At 35.4% G+C, this 19,640-nt stretch overlaps 1 pseudogene; it reads right to left on the bottom strand.

The window, feature by feature from the left end:
- Positions 1-2,167: 2,167 nt before the first annotated feature.
- LOC121731166 lies at positions 2,168-17,715 on the bottom strand (annotated as a pseudogene).
- Positions 17,716-19,640: the final 1,925 nt, after the last annotated feature.

The following is a 19,640-nucleotide window of genomic DNA, read 5'->3' as shown; positions in this document are numbered from 1 at the left end:
TCTGATAGTACATCTCTCTAATGTCGTTCATGATAGTATTGAGGCCTTTCTACTTTGTATAATTTTGTAAACGCCTTGTGAGGAACATTTGCAATGTTGTGAGAGTACGCGTCGCTCAGTTGAACAGTGGGTATATCGTATGGCCGTTGCAAGCTGGGGTGCTGCACATTTTGGTTCCTTATGTTGTTTTGGCTGAAAAAAATCATTGATAGGTCAAAGCCTTTTACTTTTGTTTAGGAGAAATACCTATGTTTAGACTAAAAGTGCTTGTTAATAAAAAATACTTACAGATAATGCACATTTTCGTTTTGATGTCCCAAACTGTTTGTATTAATACTTTCTTCAGGAGCTTTCGATTTTAGATTCGTAGCTCTGTTCAGGTAATATTGTATGGGAATGCCGTGAAAATGAATATTATTCTGCAAAAAACAAAAATTACTAAAATTATGTTGTTACTTTATGTGCATGCTTAATTATTTACATTAATTATTGCTAAATTGCTGTTAATAACATTTTTTAAATAATTAAAAAAATACCAAAAAATGTTTGTTAAAAAATATTACTTACGTAAGCGGCCGTACTGTGCTCTTGAGTTTGAGAAGCAAACCCTTGTGGATGTTCTTTTATGTGTTCCTCCTGTGCTTGATGATTGACTGCCTCTAAAGTTTCAACGTTTTGTAGGATATCAGAAGGCAAATTGATATGAATGTGTTGTGACTGTGTATTTCTTTCATTGTCATCATGTTCGTTTTCTTGTGGAATATCTTCTTGTATGTTTTCATGTTTCTTCTCCACGTCAATTGTGTTTGTATGTTGCTCTATTTGGTATTTATGTGGTTTTATCTGCTTCATTCGAGTATTTTCTGGGTATTTGGTGTAAATATGAACTTGGCTAAAGTTATATGATAGCGGCACATCGTGTCTATGGTAACTTATTGAGGAATAAGCTTGTTCTGTTTTATCAGCAGCGCAAGCTGATAGTATTGCTAGGCAAATACTGATTGAGATCTGAAAAAAAAACGTTTGTAACTAAAAAAACCTATAAGGCTAATGTGTCAGACCGCTTCATAGCAATTATTACAGTATTTTATTATACTGATTTTTTTATTTGTTTTTGTAATATTTGAATATAAATAAAAATGAACTTTCAATTTTTTGTTAGATTCGCTAAAACTAGAGAATGCCTGAATCGACATGCAAAATTTTTATTTCGAGATATTCGTGAATATCTCGAGAAGGTTTAAACGGTGAGAAAATTTAGGAGTTAAGTAATACGAAGATCACGGGTCAGTAGGACATAATAATAGGCAACATACTATTATAGACGCGACAGGCAATGAATTTGTATTAAAAATATAAAATTTCCTTTTTGGGTAGATTAGAAAAATAATGATAAAATAATTTAATAAATTCAATACTCACTGTATAATACATGTTGCGACCAACAAACCAACAGAGGCAGGATCGGAAGTGAGTTCCGAATACTATCTTGTCACTTTTATATACTACCATTAGTAGTCATTTGTTATATAACTTCATAATTAAATGTCTACGTATCGATGTTATGTGTTCTCAGTCTAACAATGCCCTCAAGCAAACCTTTCACTATAGGTTTTACATCTATCATAGGAACAAATATTGAAGAATGTATTTACATTAAATAGGCACTGGGTGTAATGAAGGCATGCAATAGAGCAGAAAGTATGCTCAAAATCAGAAAACTCATGTTATTTCAAAAATTCATGTTTTTTTAATTACTAACCTTAGCTATTATGAACAAAGTGTTACTAACAGTTGGGCCAAATGTAGTCTGAAAAAAATATATTTGTATGATTTCTTTTTAAAAATAATAATATGAAGTCGTGAAACAGCATGAAATAGTTAATACTTTGAAATAGGTTGCACTATAATATTTATAAAAAAATTAGTTTTTATTATTTATATAAAAAAATTATCCTATTTATAAAAAATTGATGATTTCCTTTTAGTGCAATTTTATGAATTCTTATTATAATATACCCTAGATGTTTTGAGCTATGACATTAAGTCGTAGCCCTTGTACAAATTGGCAAAGATGTTATCACAAATGGACAAAAGTGATAAAAAGTGTAAAACTCAAAAGTATTTAATTTTAATTGTATATTTATTGTTTATTTCTAACAAATTCTTAGTAATGATGATGATGCGGCACGATATGGTGAGTGTCATACTTTACATCGGCGTGAAATCTGTAACAATCAATAATTATATTATAATTTATTTTATTTAAAAGTAGATGACCTGGTGAACTTCGTATCACTTTTCTTCTAATATAAACTTTTAGTTTTAGTGAGACTAACAAAATTTTAAATTCATTTTTATTTGTAAAAAGATATCATGAGAAATATTGTGTCTGCGCTGACGTTTTACTTTACGCGCCTATTAAATGCATTTTTAGAAGAACATTAACAAAATTATTGAAAATGAATAATACTAGCTGCTACATACAATAATAACCACAATATCCCGTACATTCTTCCAGGATTAAAACCGTCCAATGTCCTTTTTCGTGACTCAAAGTTTCATCAAAATAAGGCAAATACATAACACACTTTTGCACATGGATTCGTCGTTTACTTATTTTTACAAGACTTTTGCTCACTGATTCTGTCTTTAGTAATTTTACAAGTACAACTCAAAAATAAAATGTGTTAAAAAAAGTGATATGAGCAGACATTTCTAATCTGGAGTCTCGATTTCATAAGCTGTGCTCAGAAACACAAGCACATTAATTCTTGCATTAATCAGTCAGTTATAATAATTTACTTATAGGTTTTAAAGAACGGCACAAAATTGCTTATTATTAAAGGGGTCGCAGTGAAACATGTTTAAATAACCAACCCTGTTACAACAGTTCTGTTGGTACATAGTTGGTATATCTAAAGTTATTTGTACGACCTGTTAGTATGTACGTCATATTATCGTCATATACGTCTAGTATATCCCACAACCTGAACATTTTGTGGTACACTTTACGGAAAAACTATCACGCCTATTGATTTGTGCTTTAACATCTAAGAAAAACATCTAAGATATGCAGATGTGTTATCATCGGTCATTCAAGGTTTGGTTACTATTAAAATCTACGAATAATAAAAACTATTTATTATTCGTAGATTAAAATATAAAAAAAAAGAAACTACCTTAAAGATTATTACCACGCACAAAAACTCGGCTCGGCAGAAAAGCACAAAGCTTGGCTTTTAGCTAGTCAAAATATAAAATCATATTGTCTCATTTACCCAGTATGATGGTCTCCTTCGTAGTGCACTTTCCTGACGGAGCCATCGGGCTGGTGCAGGCTGTAGTACCCCTCCACCACGTCACCAGCGCGGGACTCGTGCTGGGACTTGATGTCGCCAGTGTGGGGATCCTCCACGTTGTAACCGAACGAGTACTTTGGGTGCGTCTGGAAACCGTCAATACAGTGTGGGTGAAGGCTTCTTATATTAAAAGGTGAATATGATATACTCGTACCTTGGGATAACATATTAATGTACTATTAGAAAAGTTGATTTCTAGGCAGATGGCGGACCTATAATATAAGTAATTTGGTCGCGTTCAGTCAAACCCATCCGACCGATTACAGCTGACATTAAACTGACGTATCCCGACCAAATGATTTTGGTCTGTCAACTGCCTATGAATCAATTTCTTCGAAGGTACATACATACATGACGTAACTTACAGAAATAATAATTCTTAAGGGTGTGTATGTATCCCTTCTGTAGATCGAACTGTGAAAGTAGCAGCGCAGAGGAAGAAAATAAAATGACATTAAGTCACTATATTTTCCATATTTGTGTTTATGCTCAGTATGTAAAGAATTTTATTAAGAGGGAACGCGGGTGCAGTAGAATTTAAACTAAGAAACTATTGCCTTCACGCTTCACCCTGCGCCGGCACGTGTATTGTGATAGAGACAGATACACTAAATCGAGGTAACGTAGTCCTCTGATTCCTCCTTCAAAATAGAGCCTATCTAATTATTATTTTTATAACTATCTTCAGGAAGAGTGAGTCTATGCCCTTACGTTTTTATTTTATCTTGAAGATCTTTCAAATATCTTTTATGGTCGGTGGATTGGCGGGGTACGGGGCATTTATTTTTTTATCTTTTGCGATTTTTGAAGGGATTCTTTATTCATTACTAAATTTAGAAAAAATCGAACGTAGAGGCATAGCTTTAACATATCCCAATATTGTATAAAAATCATCTGTCTAGACGCATTTTGCAGGGAATAAATCGTTTGTTATATATGAATACGTTTGTATGGAAAAACAGTGTAAGGGCCGCTCCACACCAGAACGGCAGCGGCCACGAGCGGCCACGGGCGGCCGTAAACTTCTCAAGCGATACTATGTATTACACTAATGAAGATAAAGTTTAAAATCATCATGACACTGAAAGTGCTCGCCTCGCCGCTGCCATTCCGGTGTAGAGCGGCCCTTACACTGTTTTTACATACAAACGTATTCCTATATAACAAACGATTTATTCCCTGTGAAATGCGTCTAGACAAATGATTTTTTCTCTCTTAACGATTGTAACGAGAGCACAATAACACATAATACAATTTTAATTTTCTTTTTAACAACGTCGAACTAAGTTATGGATTTCATGTTGTCACTTTCTTTGAAACCCTTTTAAAATTCTTACGTGATAATCAACGTGGTGACCATGACCGTGTACTGTCTCCGGATGACCGTCGTGTTTGAAGAAGTGCGTAGAGGAGTGCGCTGTGCTGTGCGCGACTACAAACTGAGCTGCAGCCAGCGCGATAGCGGCACTGAAAATTACCTTCAAACCAAAAAACTGATTGGGTATATTAAAAAAACTAAACATTACGACAAATTAATATGACATAATTGATGATTGAACAAAGAAATAAAAGGAAAACGTTGATAAAAGATTGTTTTGGACTTTAGATTTGATGTTTGATAAAGAAACTCTAGAAAACAGAAATAAAAACTAAGTACTTTTTACCTGAGTGAACATGTTTCTTGATAAATTTAGTTGTAAATGATAGATATGAATGCCTGAGCACTATTTTATATGGAATAAGTGTAGAACTAATTGTTATTGTGTCGTAATGTTGCGTTGCTTGATATTTGTTATAGGCATTTAGAAAAATATATTTTGCGGTTTCTTTTGCTTATCAATAATTATGAATTGTTGTCAAACATTCTAAATCGGATACTGATAAGAAAACAATATAAGATCTTAGTCCTCAGTTACACTCAATTTTGTGTCACCCCATCCGTAAATTTTTGTTACTTAATTTACATCATCCATGACCGATCAGTCAATTATAATGACGAGGATCAGGATTTTTGTTATCTTTATGTTCAGAAATAATCACGATCAATTTTTCTCTAAATAAGAAAAAAAAACTTTTTTTACATTAACTTTATTTACAACATTACACAACAATTATTTAAATTAAGTAAATCGTATCATATCGTGAGGTACGTAGCATGTATCAGTTAGTGATGAGCTAAGATGGGCGCGTGAGCCACGGCGATAGGCGCGGGCGCGGGGTGCGCGGCGGGTGCGGAGTGGCTGACGACGGCGTTGAAGCCGCTGTGGTCATCGGCGGAGTAGTGGACGGTCCTGATGGAGCCGTCAGCCTCGAGGAGGGAGTAGGAGCCCTGGACTGCATCTCCGTCGCGGACTTCGTGTTGCTCCTTCTTGTCGCCGGTGTGCCCGTCGGCTACGGAGTACGAGAACTCATAGGCGGGGTGGGTGTCGATTTCCTGGGGAGCGGCGTGCAGCAGGGGAGCGGAGTGGGCGAGGGCGGGAGCGGAGAGGTAAGGAGCGGAGCGGGCGAGGGTGATCGCAGGGGCGGCGGAGAGGTAGGGAGCGGAGCGGGCGAGGGTAATCGCGGGGGTGGCGGCAAGGAGAGGGCCGTGGTTATTGCGGAGGACGGTTTGGGTGGCGTAGTTGGCGGGGGCGGCGTAGGCGACGGGTGCGGAGTGGTAAGCCAGGGGAGCGATTCCATGCGGCTGCTCGTGACGGATGATGGACTGCGAGGACACGGCGGCTGCCGGCGCGTACTGCGCGGCTGGTAGCAGCCCGGCGCTAGCCACGGCCAGTACGCACGACACTAGGACGATCTGAAAAATTACAGATTAATTATTATTCCCTATCACTATGAAAGAAATGGATTCATAGACTGATGGCGGATCTACATTTTATGATCAGATTATGTCGAACCCAGCCGACAGATCACCTAACATTGAATTGACACAGCCCGCTCAAATGATGTAGGTCCTTTATTTGCCCATGAATCAATTGTTTATGAACAATTAGGACACTTAAATACAGTAAACGTAAATATGTAACAAAATTAGCGGACTATGAAGCAAAAAACACCAGCAGACTCAATTTATTAATTGTTGAACTTTTAAGCTTTACACAAAAAATATAATACTTATTAATATTATGATTTGCCTTACTTTTGAGAACATTTTGGTCAGTTCGTGCACTTGACTTAATTGATACATTTCTTTACTTACACTTCGTATTTATAGTAATTTTAACGGCGGTAACCCGTTTTGTTAACCTTGTGGCAACGACAAAAGTTAAAAGTTGAGATTTTTAAAATACCAATATAATAATTTAAAGTGCTAAGCTTAAAAAAATGTATGTGCAATAAATACTATTATATTATGATGGTTTTGAATGGTAGAAAGGATAATAAGTCACTTCTATAATCACAATTACACAATATAGTTTAGAGGACATCTGAAGATATACTTTCATTTTTGAATACATACACATACGAGCACTATTAAAATTATTATTGTAGTTGTGTTCAATATGAACTATGTAGGGGTAGCTTTTTTCTGTTACCTCACCTTTTTTTATGAAATAAAGGGGCAAACGCGCAAACGGGTCACCTGATGGAAAGCAACTTCCGTTGCCCATGGACACTCGCAGCATCAGAAGAGCTGCAGGTGCGTTGCCGGCCTTTTAAGAGGGAATAGGGTATAAATAGGGGAGGGTAGGGATGGGAAGGGAAGGGAATAGGGTAGGGGATTGGGCCTCCGGTATACTCACTCACTCGGCGAAACACAGTGCAAGCGCAGTTTCGAGCCGGTTTTCTGTGAGAACGTGGTATTTCTCCGGTCGAGCCGGCCCATTCGTGCCGAAGCATGGCTCTCCCACGTACAGTTTGTTAGTTAGTTGTTGTTGGAACTCATCTCTCATCTTAATTAATCTGAAGTACCTGCCTTCTTATATTTCATATTATATTTCTTATTAAGTTACGTACTACGTCACTTAAGTCTAGATATTGTAATTGATTACGCGGTTGATTTCATACAGTTATTGTTGGTGTTGCAAAAAGTTTTGTATGAAATCAATAACTAGCCAATTAATTTTATAGCTTTCAGTAGATATATATTGAGTACCATTCTTAGGTCTAGTATCACTTATCGTTGAGCTACTCGAGTAAACATGTCTCAAATACAGGTACACTTTTGAAATATACAAAAACTTATATTTAAAACTTCAAAATTGTTCAATTTAAACTAAGAACAAGGCTATTTATGCGTGGTCTATAAGTTGAATGCTTCTGTGTGCCGTAGAATTCTACGGTAGCGTAGAAGGTAGAGATCGAAAAATGTAGATAGCAACTAAAACTTATTGCCTTAAATTATACTTTTTTTTAAAACAACTCAATACCTAATCTGTCTGCTCAGCTATGAATTCTATTGACACTCATTTAGTCATAAAAATACGTAGCTAAATAAGTATTAAAATAAATACCAAACTTATCTTAAAAACTACTTTAACTTCTAAAAAGTAAAAACTTAAAATTTACATTCTAATCTTTTCAGGTATTCTTCGTTTTCGCTGTCATTGCTTCGTTCGTCAATGGATACGACAAAGGCTACTCATCCGTGCACTTCACCAAACACGACGGCCACCCAGAGACGATCCACGGTCACCATCACCATGTTGATTATCATGTAATTAGTATTGTTGTAATAACTTAAACAACTGAGTGCTTTTAGTACAGTATCATTTTAATGTTTATCGGTCAGTTCACGGCAAAACGAGACATGACGATATAAAATCTAAATGTTAGGGGGTCTGACTTGTACGTTTTATGTTGCTTTTATTGCATTGTCAATTCGCGCAGAATTTCATCTCTCAATCACAAAAGCGACTAGCCGTTTTGATTTAAGAACGTGCCATAAAAAAAACTTATGTGCTTACACTTGGAAAACCCTTCATTACTTGCAATTGAGTAAGAGGATTCCATCTTCATGTATACTATATTTCAATTATTGTATTTTTACCTCAGACCCACCCGAAGTACGAATTCGAGTACAAAGTAAAGGATGACCACACGGGCGACATCAAGTCCCAGCACGAGAGCCGCGACGGCGACATCGTGAAGGGCTACTACAGCCTGCACCAGCCTGATGGACATGTCAGGGAAGTGCACTACCACGGCGATCACCATACCGGGTAAGTAAAACCCATTAGGACAAACTCAGAGCATTAATGTCGCTCATAAGCTTTAGATAACAAGAACCACATATATTGCTCTGGACCTTACGTCTATTTCTCAGAGTTCTCACATTTTACTCCTGGGAGTGTTTTCAGCAGGGAGAGAGCTGATGATAATGAATAATTATATTCCAGAAAAATCTGAATCATGTCACTTGTCAGCCTTCAAGCAAAAAAAAACTAGATCAGAATCCATCTACCTGTGTGGATTCTAAAATGCTACGGACAGAAATATAAACAGACAGACAGATAAACATGTCTATTTATCTGTCAAATAACACCCCTCTGTTCCTACGTTTTCCTCGGGGGATAAAAACTATAGTAACGTGGTCAAGGTATCATGCTACCATGGTGCTACCATTTTTGATGTGCCTACCATGATGGTAATTATTTATAAGTTTAAGTAGAGAATAAAGTTTTTCCATTTCTTTATTTTTATATATTTTTGTTACAGATTCCACGCTGATGTCAAGTATGATACTCATCACATAGTGCCAATGCATCATCATCATCACTGATTGACTTTCTACTGAATGACAAAATCTATTGTTACGTTTGAATGATTTGTTAATAATGTTGAGCCTCAATAAAATGTTTTGTTAGTAAATTTTAACTTTAATTTCCCTACCAAAAACATTTGAATTTTACTTCGGAACAAAGGAATCCAGAAAAGTAATTTTATTTATTTTTAAACACCTTAAAACAAACTGCCATTACGCTGCCATATACTATGTTCTTTCATGAAATAGCCAATATTTCAAGACGTTGTTGATGTGTGTAATATGAAGCTTTATATTTTTCTCAAATGTTAAAACTATACAATATCGCTGGCCCCGGGCAATAAAGGCGTAATATCAAAAATCGTTTTGTTCAAGAGAGACAAAATAAGCTATTTTGTTTATAGTGCAGCGTACAGTGGTCCAAAACAAATGTGTGATGTCTCATATGAAAGTTAATTTTTTAACCTATTTAACCATATCCAAATAATTGTAATAGTATAAAAAATATTGAAATAATAAAAAAAAAAGTATAATACAACTAATAAGCGACATTGTTTCAATTGTAACATTGTTTATTGACTTTTTATAAACACCAAACCGCTTGAGATTTACGGCTGTAAGAACATAATACGACGTATTTTTTGCTTTAGATTTCGAGCGTACCAGCCGATTACTCCGTTCTTCTGGGGAATCTTACAGCGAAAGCTTAGTTGTATCGTATCTTCACCGGTTTTTTAGTTATGTTTCATAGAGTAATGCAAGAATACAGTTTTAGTCGTAAGAGAATTTTCGATTAAATAAAGCTTTTGTCATTTATTATACCCAAAATATTATTTTAAAAATATGAAATAAATAGGGGTGATAGACTAATACTCAGAGAAGCCAAAAATCAAATAACATTGAAAAGGGCGTAACCGGCGTTTACCGCTTTGTTGCCCGGGGCCAGCGATATGTCCCGAGTCCCGACACCAGTGTCCGATCCTTTAATAATATCATGATCACATATTTATGCACAAATTGGCTTTCACATTGTTTTTCTCTTTCACGGTTGTAAAATTAGTTTTTAATTTTACAACCGTGAGAGACAGATTTAGTTTTTTTCGGGCTCTCATTACAAATTTGATCAATGTATAATAATGCGATTAAAGTTAACTTCTATCATTTTGATGCATTATTTAGATAGATATTAGAACTAAAAAAATATAATATTATCTTAAAATTAAACAATAAGTACCATGATTCGAATTTTGAACTCACGAACAAAGGTAACATAAAATGACATTTTTTATACAGAAGCTCTTTTAAAAAATACCTATATTTAATTTGTTCCATAATTTTCTTATTTTTATTAAATGTAAAATGCTATTGCGTGTTTAATCGCGTTTAAGGGTTAATTATTATTTATTTTCCTTCTTTTTAGAATTTGTTGTTAAAGCAAAAATAAAAATACATACAATACTTTGTTAAAATTTAAACTAGCCGTGGTTCCTAGATAATATGGTCTGGTGACAGAGAGATGGATGGACAGTCAGGTGGACGGACGGACAGTTAAGTCTTAGTAATAGGGTGCCGTCCTTAAATTGGGTACGGAACCATAAAAAAGGATCTTTATTTAGTTTGACATTGTAGTAGACACTTACTTAAAAACCCTTAACTTGCTTTTGAAGGGTAAAAATTACCATAGAAATTATACTGTTGCCTCTACAAACCCAAACTTAACGCCTCCATGCAGGGCCCCCGTAAGTGCTACTGTCACCTGTGTGCAAAAAAAAGCATTTTGGCGCCCCTTTAGGCAAATTTTTTGGGTCCTTGGTTTTGGCGCCCCTAAAGATGGCGATTTGGCGCCCCTAGAGGATGGCGCCCGTGTGCATTGCACACATTGCACATATGGCAGCGGGGGCCCTGCCTCCGTGGTCTAGTGGTATAGAGCGCGGCTCTTGAGTTCGTGTGTTCGATTGCCGCGTTGGAAACATATTAATTCCAAGTTTGGTTAGGACAATGCAGGCTGATCACCTGATTGTCTGACAAGTAAGATGATCCATGCGTCGGATGGGCGTGTAAAAAGTCGGTCTTGCACCTGATCTCTCGCCGGTCGTGTCGGTCGTCCCACTGGGTTATGAGAGTAAAGGAATAGAGTGTGTTCTTGTGTACTGCGCACACACTTGGCACTATAAAATTACTCCTGCGTAGCTGGCCTAGTTTCAATGAAACCGACCACCGTTACCGAAGCCGGTGTGGGAGCTATTATTATTATTATAAGCCCAAACCACTGAAACGATTTTGCTTTTTGGTGTGGAGATACTTTGAGTCCCGGGAAAGTATATAGAATACTTCTTCCACCGGAAAAATGTACGGTTCCCGCGTAATAACAAGCGAAGATAAGTAACTTTTGGCGCACGAAGTTGCGGCATCTAGTCGAGGAATAAATAGGCAATTTTTTTTTGTAATAAAGTTGATCAAGTAAAAGATAAATTGTGGTTTACTATTTGCGACTTTTTAAATAAAACTACTGAGTAGCTAGATTTCATTCAAACCAATTTCCGCTGGTAGTTTTATGGTAAATGTCGATCATCATCGATTTTCTTGTATAAATAACAAATACAAAACATATTATAGTAACTATTTTAAAAAATAATAGCAGTTCTATAGAAAATATGTTTTTCTCAGAAGACTTATTTCTTATTTAATTAATATTTTGAATGTCTTATTTAATATTTTTCAATTACTTGGCAGAAATTTGCGTAGCACGTGGAGTGTGAGAACTATCATGCACAATATTTTCTTAGAATCATAATACACATAACTTATACAATTGCTTCATAAACTTTAACTGCATAGATTAAGTTATGATAAGGTAAGTATTATTAAAACTGTAACTTTTTCTTTCAAACGTGTATTAGAAAATTAGAAAACATAGTAATAGAAAACAAGTCGTTAACAAATAATATTCATAAAATATTATCAGTAATGGTGATGGTGGGGCACGAGGTGGTGGGTGGAGTATTTCACGTCGCTGTGGAAACTGAAAAAGAAAAAACTATTTATAGATTTTCTATTTAAATAAAACCTGTTTTAAATGGGCTCATTTTTTCTCTAGACAAGAATTTTTGAAACTGGACAAGCACAGATGCTTGTTCTTTTAAATAAGAACGTTGACGGTAACTTGACTAATAGATATTCAAAAAAATTCTATTAGTCAAGAAGCCCTGAGACTGCAGAAGTCTTATGCATTGTTTTTAAAGTGTTTGATGAAGAACAAAGAAAAGAATAACATTGCAAATGTTTGGTCTCTTCATAAGCTATATTAAAGCTTCATATACACTGTACATAAAGATGTACGAATATAATATTATGACAACTTTACTATATTACGATTTACGACTACAGCCATTTTCCACTTGTAGATTTTAGATTTAACTAGAAGACTGTAGAAGAAGCAAATAGACGTAGGTTTCAAAGTATTATATAGTTCCAGCCCTTGTTATGACAACATAACAAGGGCTATATTACTTAGGAACCTTGTCAATAAGACAAGAGCTATAATCATCATCTAAATCTTTCTTGATGTGTAACTCACCCGGTATGTTTGTCGCCGTGGTAGTGCACATCCCTGACATGTCCATCGGGCTGGTGCAGGCTGTAGTAGCCCTTCACGACGTCGCCGTCGCGGGTCTCGTGCTGGGACTTGATGTCACCGGTGTGGGGGTCCGACACTTTGTACTCAAAAGTGTACTTGGGGTAGGCCTGAAATAGATAAATTATAGGTATTCGAGAATCAAGATACTATCGGAGAATTGCAAATAAACTTTTGGAAGATATTGCCATTGCCAAAAGACACACTAAACAGTATTCTTTGGCGTAAGCAACATTTCATGTTAATCCCGGCTGTCGTGTTTTTTTAACAGATTGTGTTTAAAATTTTTGTTGAATTTCTGAAAAATAGCCCAGTTTACCACAATAGCACTACTTACATGGTAGTCAACATGTCCATGGTGATCATGTCCGTATCCGCCATGTCCGTGTCCGTGCACATGCACGATTTCTGGATGTCCGTCGTGACGGGAGATGTGCGCGGATGAGTACGCGTGTCCGTGACCGCGGACGAGTCCCGCTACGGCGACCAACATGGCGGCGATGCACACGACCTGACATGGGATAGATGTTAGAGATGGTGATGGTAATGATGATGAATTATCACTTAATCATCAATTGATTGCCATGACGATGATGCCAATTAATAATTATCATCAATTATAAATAACGATTATTATCGCTTAATAATCACAGCTGCTGATGTCTAATGATCTATGTGAAGTCTTCAGGAAAACATTTTAATGATGAGCATATTATCACGATAATTAAAATAAAGCTTTTAGACAAAATTGTTATCAATAACTATAAAACATATGAAGTAAGTTTTTGAAATAGCAGTATAAAGCTTATGCGAAGCTTTGATGCGATTGCAAATCGAAAAGTAATTATTGGGTTCTAGTGCTCATGTTACACCAGATCTAGTAACAATTACAGCTCCATGAAGCATGAAACTCCACCGATAAATATGCACAATTGATACCGAGGTAATAATTTTTTGTCTTACCTTAGAGAACATTGTGTTGTTTAGTTTCTTGGCGAACTGATGCTGTGACGTTGGAACGCCCGCTTTATATATTAAAATAACAAGGGTATTTGACAATATAGATTTCTCTCGATCGCTTAAAATTATTGGCTTTATTGTTCGATATATTTAGAGTAGCAAATTGTCTATGTATCGCAACTGCGGTGGAGGGTGTTACGTTCGGTTTGGGCAACTCTTTCATTAAAATATTTTTCACTTGCACGCTCTGGTTAGTCACAAGCTCATGTATAGTATATAGGCAAAGATGTATCTTAAATAAGGTGGAAATGTTAAAAATAATTTCATTTTTGAATGTGAGATATTCCTTTAGGCAAGAAGATGAGTGATGTACAAAAGAGTTAAAAAAAATACTTTAAGACAGTAACATTTTATTTATTTGTGTCAAAAAGAGTATTGTTTATTTTTTTGATCTTTTTATCTTTTGACAACAGATTTTCAAAAAATATACTTGATCATTGGATAAATTTTTATATTTGCATGTTTAACATAATCAGCAGCTATAAGAAAAAAAAGGATCAAAATGTTTTATTCCAATTACCTCGGTATTGCTACAGTCAATTTTTTTTTTTTACTTTTTGCCATCAGATTCTGGTAGACCTATATTGTATTCGTGTTGGTCAGGAAAGCATATCAGCGGCTGCGGTTGACTATGATCCTGATAACCTTTTTGGAACCAATTTGTTACAAAAATATCGAAAAATGGTTAATCTGTCTTTGAGTGTTCATAGAAGCATTCGCGGTATTTTGGTTGACAATGTTTTGGTAATTTTGAATTAATTTTGTTATCACTTACGAAATAAAGCTTCTAATATTAATGCTAACCTATCAGTGTCATTTTATATCTGATGGCGATAAAAGTTTTTTGCAAAATTAATTGAGTGTATAAATTATAAGTGCATTGTTTTTCGGATTCATGATTCAGATCGAAATACTAATCGATATTTTAATTTATTATTATTATTGTTATCAAAGAATCTTTTATTTATGAAAATGTGTGTCGGAATGTCGGAATCGGATCCAACGATTTTCATGAAATTTAGTACATAGGGGGTTTCGGGGGCGAAAAATTGATCTAGCTAGGAATCATTTTTATAAAATGTCATTTTCATCGAATACCGAGCAAAGCTCGGTCGAATAGCTAGTGTGTATTTAATTCGATAACTGTCATTAAGAAAAAAGTTCTTAAAACAATTGAAGCGCTGGTCAGTTTCTATTCAAGTAAAACGAGTTCATGAACTCGTACTGAATTCGTTATTACTACCTTGAACTTATTTTTCATTGTTTGATTTAAATAAAAAAATTGCTTTACATCTATATTTACATGCACACATTCATGCACACTTTCACCTTTATAATATTAGTAGGATTAAATTAAGTTCTGAATAAAATAATTACCAAAATCATAGACTTCGTCAATGTGTAATAAAAATGTATCGTGACTGTACTTACGAAACATTACAAAATACTTATTAGATATTTAAACTAGGTATTTACGAAACGATACGATACCAATTAGTTGTAACAATAAGTATGAGATCGATGTCAATATCGTAACCGAGGAAACTAGATCTCGCCACGGTCAAGGTGAGAGCGCGTTGAAGTCTTTTGTGGGTGCGTAGTGCGTTCGACCAAAAGACATCAACGCGCTTGTCTCATATTGTTCTTTGTTTTTTTATTATTATTTTGGCAGTATAAATAAGTAAAAAAATATAAAACGCATTTCAAGATGATACACTTATCATCTTGAAATGCGTTTTATATTTTTTTACTAGTCGGTTTAAAACAAGAAATAACAAGTTTTAACACTTTAAAACTAGTTATTTCTTGTTTTAAACCGACTTCCAAAAAAGGAGAAGGTTTCTCAATTCGACCGTACATAATATTATGTTCATTTTATGTTTGTTTGGGGATAGCTCCGCCGTTTTTATAGGTTCAGTTTTAACGATATGAGAAATTATTTAAGATATTCTAAAATTTCAATTGTAATTTCAAGATGTTATTAATGAGAAAGCCTACTTATAATCTTAGTTTGATTTTTCTATTATTGTATATTTATATATTACGTTTATTTTACACTTAACTATGAAGATAAGAGTTAAAAAATTGTATAATGAAAAACAATATAAATATTCATAGTTTTTATTGATATATTTTTTACTATTTTTTAAATAAAATTGCATATGAAGGGAGTAGGGAAGGTATTTAGGGTGACGTCTTAATCCATCTAAGTCTAACATGTCGGTAGGCTCAATGATGCAGAGGGGCGTGGTGCCTGGGGACCAGGTGATGCGTGCCGTATTTCACGTCAGCTCGGAAGCTGTAACAATAAATATATAATTATTTTTCTATTTGGCACAGCTGTGTTAGGCGTAGCTGCATTTCAGTGGAGTCATACCACGATGCGCCACTTTTGGTTATATAATAATACATTTAGTTCCCCTGCGGTTTTGTACCATCATAGAAGTTGATTCCTAGGCAGATGGGGGACCTACGTAGTTTGGTCGCGTTACGTCAAACCCAGCCGACAGATCACAATTAACATTAAATTTACATGATCCGACCGAATGGCGTTGGTCTGCCTAGGAAACAATTTCCTCGATTGTACAAATATTATTTGGCTGCTTCATTACTTCGCTGTTTATTGTTACACTCAAGCGTTTTTACTTTTACAGCAATAAATCTATGGATATACACTAAGCTATCTGATTAAACAATATTTTAGGATCATGTTATGAGCTACATAAGAGTCATTCAATATCACTATAATTATCCCAACAGCATACTTTCCTTTCAAAAGAAGAGAAGATATTCTCTACTACTCCTGTTACATTATGTAGTGTAATGCATCGTAACGTGGACGGAGCGCTCAGAGCCGTCGGGTTGGTGGAGGTAGTAGCCCTTCACTGCATCACCGTACTACGTCTGCTATATTATATCATAACGTAATGCATCGTAACGATCCACTCACCCAGCGTGATCGTCGCTGGCGTAGTGGACGGAGCGCTCAGAGCCGTCAGGCTGGCGGAGCGCGTAGTAGCCTTTCACTACGTCGCCATCACGACGCTCGGCCTGAGCCTTGATGTCCCCGGTGTAGTGGTCTACTACTTTGTATTCGAATTCATATTTGGGATAAGCCTGTGAAAATAAGTTTTGTTTAGGGCACATAAAATAGAGAAGTAAAAGTAATTATAAATAATTATGGTAATAAACGTTAACTTTGTAGCTACTTTATTTTTTTAGGTCTTATATTGGTAGCAAAATTTTGAAGAAATTGTTTGTTACGTTCAAAATAAGTTAAACTGCAGCGGCTCTTTTTTGCTCATTCAACAATTTAAAAGTTCAGGTTGGCAGATATCGTTAGCAGAGAAAAAGTAATAACAATATCGAAACATCAAACTTACGTAGTAGTCGTGGCTATGTCTGTAATGGCCATGTCCGTGTCCGTGGCCATGCTCCAGTCCGTGACCGTGGCCGAGTCCGTGGCCATGCCCGTGGTAGCCATGGCCGTGCGCCGGCGCGTACGCCACTGGCACGATGACCGCGTGGCCGTCGTGTTTGTTGATGTGCACGGACGAAAACGCCGGCGAGTGCACGGGAATGATGCTCGCTGTCGCTACAGCGACTATGGCGGCGAGGCACACTATCTGTAATTTTTCACAAAATAGACACAATATTTAAAAAGGAACGAACTTTTGTTGCAGTTAAGAAAACTATTAGCTTTTAAAAATATAAGGAACCCTAAAGCCAAAAAAATTTGACGATAAAAGACGCCCCGAAAGATGTAGAATAATTATTCACTCCCTTATATCAGGAATTATTGTGTTAGCTAGATTCTATTTATTTTGACAATTATTTTCACTTGACATGTCGGTAGCACAATATCACAACTAAAATCACTCAAAACGAGAAATGAAACTTTTTTGCGATTGTTCTTTAAATATATTATTAAAACTTATTTTTTTCCTAATGAATATTCAAGAAAACATTTTTAATAAAATGTATACCTTTGAGTACATTTTGATTTTTGTTCTAGTAGCTATTCGCTAACTGATACATGTTAACAAAAATCGCGTCTTATATATCCAAACTTAATACGATTAAGGTGAATTAGGATTTCACTATAATCTAATATAATTTTAGCTATTATTTTACTACATGCTCGCGTGTTATTGTTGTCTACAATTTGTTTATCCTTGTCCTTAAAGTCAGGCATTGATGTAATATTAGTAAATCTAATTAGCGCTTAAGGTATTTTTAAATTAATCACTAGCTACTTAGTAGAAACTATTAAAAATAATATTAATTATTATGAACCTATATGGAAATATGACGTAATGTCTCAGAACATATCAGAAGATAATTCATCAAAAGTACATTATTTATCATAACTACATAATACATACAGCATGTTTTTAAACAGGATTGTGTGACTTCGTATAGATGCGTATGACGTAGTAGATGGCTTTTATATTTTAATCTGCGGTATTATAAAAGTAAGAAATAAACATAAAAAAGAAAAACCATCACCTTCTTGGAAGTCGGTTAAGAAAGAAAGTTTAAGAAAAAATTGTTTAGCAAAAGAATAAAAAATATTTAATTTTTATTTTCAAAATTAATAAGGCAAACAATGGTTAAACACCGGATATAATTATATAACTAATGCGGTTATTTGAACGAGTTTTTGCTCATTCCTGCCTTAGAAATCCACGTAATTACAGCATTACTTATTCTATTATAACTAATTAGCAAATGTTTAAGACAATTAAATTTGTACTCATTCAAATATACGATAACGGTGCAGGTTATCTCTCTCCTCTGTGGCTCAGTTCGTGGGCTGTTAGTAGCTCAAGCCGGGAGTTGCAGGTTCCAATCCCGCCGAGGGAACAAAAAGTTTTTAAAGTTCATGGATGTGTATTAAATATGTGTATCGTATAATAAAAATCTTAAATTTAATATGTGTAGTATAAAAGTATTACATTTATTTCCGTTGTCTGGTACCCGTAACACAAGTCTTTCAGGTACGAAGCACGAGGCCAAACTGACGTGGTGTGAAGTGTCCATAGATATTATTATTATTGTATACAGTAGGGTATCTTTATACTAGACAACCCGACAAACTGCCACTTACTCTATTTAATATTATGCTATGGTTTTATTTTAATGTAATTTTGTAAATTTTATTAATTGGTTCCTTTTGACACTTAATTAAAAAAAAATTGTTCATAGGAAAATACATGTGTAATAAACTTAACTTCATAAGCAATTCGAAAGAGACTATAGTTTTGAAACTATTATAAAACTATCTAAGGGACATAAAATTATCACGTGGATAGTTTTAATACCAAAAAATGTATAAAACACGTATATACGTGGGAGAGCCATGCTTCGGCACGAATGGGCCGGCTCGACCGGATAAATACCACGTTCTCACAGAAAACCGGAGTGAAACAGCGCTTGCGCTGTGTTTCGCCGAGTGAGTGAGTTTACCGGAGGCCCAATCCCCTACCCTATTCCATTTCCTACCCTCCCCTACTCCCTTCCCTTCCCTACCCTCACCTATTACCCTATTCCCTCTTAAAAGGCCGGCAACGCACATGCAGCTCTTCTGATGCTGCGAATGTCCATGGGCGACGGAAGTTGCTTTCCATCAGGTGACCCGTTTGCTCGTTTGCCCCCTTATTTCATAAAAAAAAACACAATCTATATATAATTTTAGGACTATTATGCTACTTAGAAATCTAGCTATTATTTTATAGGTTACGTAAAACTCCCTTATTAAATTACAAGATATATGTGCTATCAGCTATGTATTTAAAAGATACACTAATGAACGTCTGTCAGTAAATCACGCAAAGGAGGTGCCAAACGTTAATAATGATTGATCAACTCAGTATACATTGCTTAACTGTGATCAACCATCGTATGTAATCCAGCTCGATGT

This window comes from Aricia agestis, chromosome 10 (assembly GCF_905147365.1).
Source record: "Aricia agestis chromosome 10, ilAriAges1.1, whole genome shotgun sequence".
NCBI lineage: Eukaryota > Metazoa > Arthropoda > Insecta > Lepidoptera > Lycaenidae > Aricia > Aricia agestis.
The sequence above is the reverse complement of the archived record's forward strand: the minus strand, read 5'-3'. Positions and strand labels throughout refer to the sequence as shown.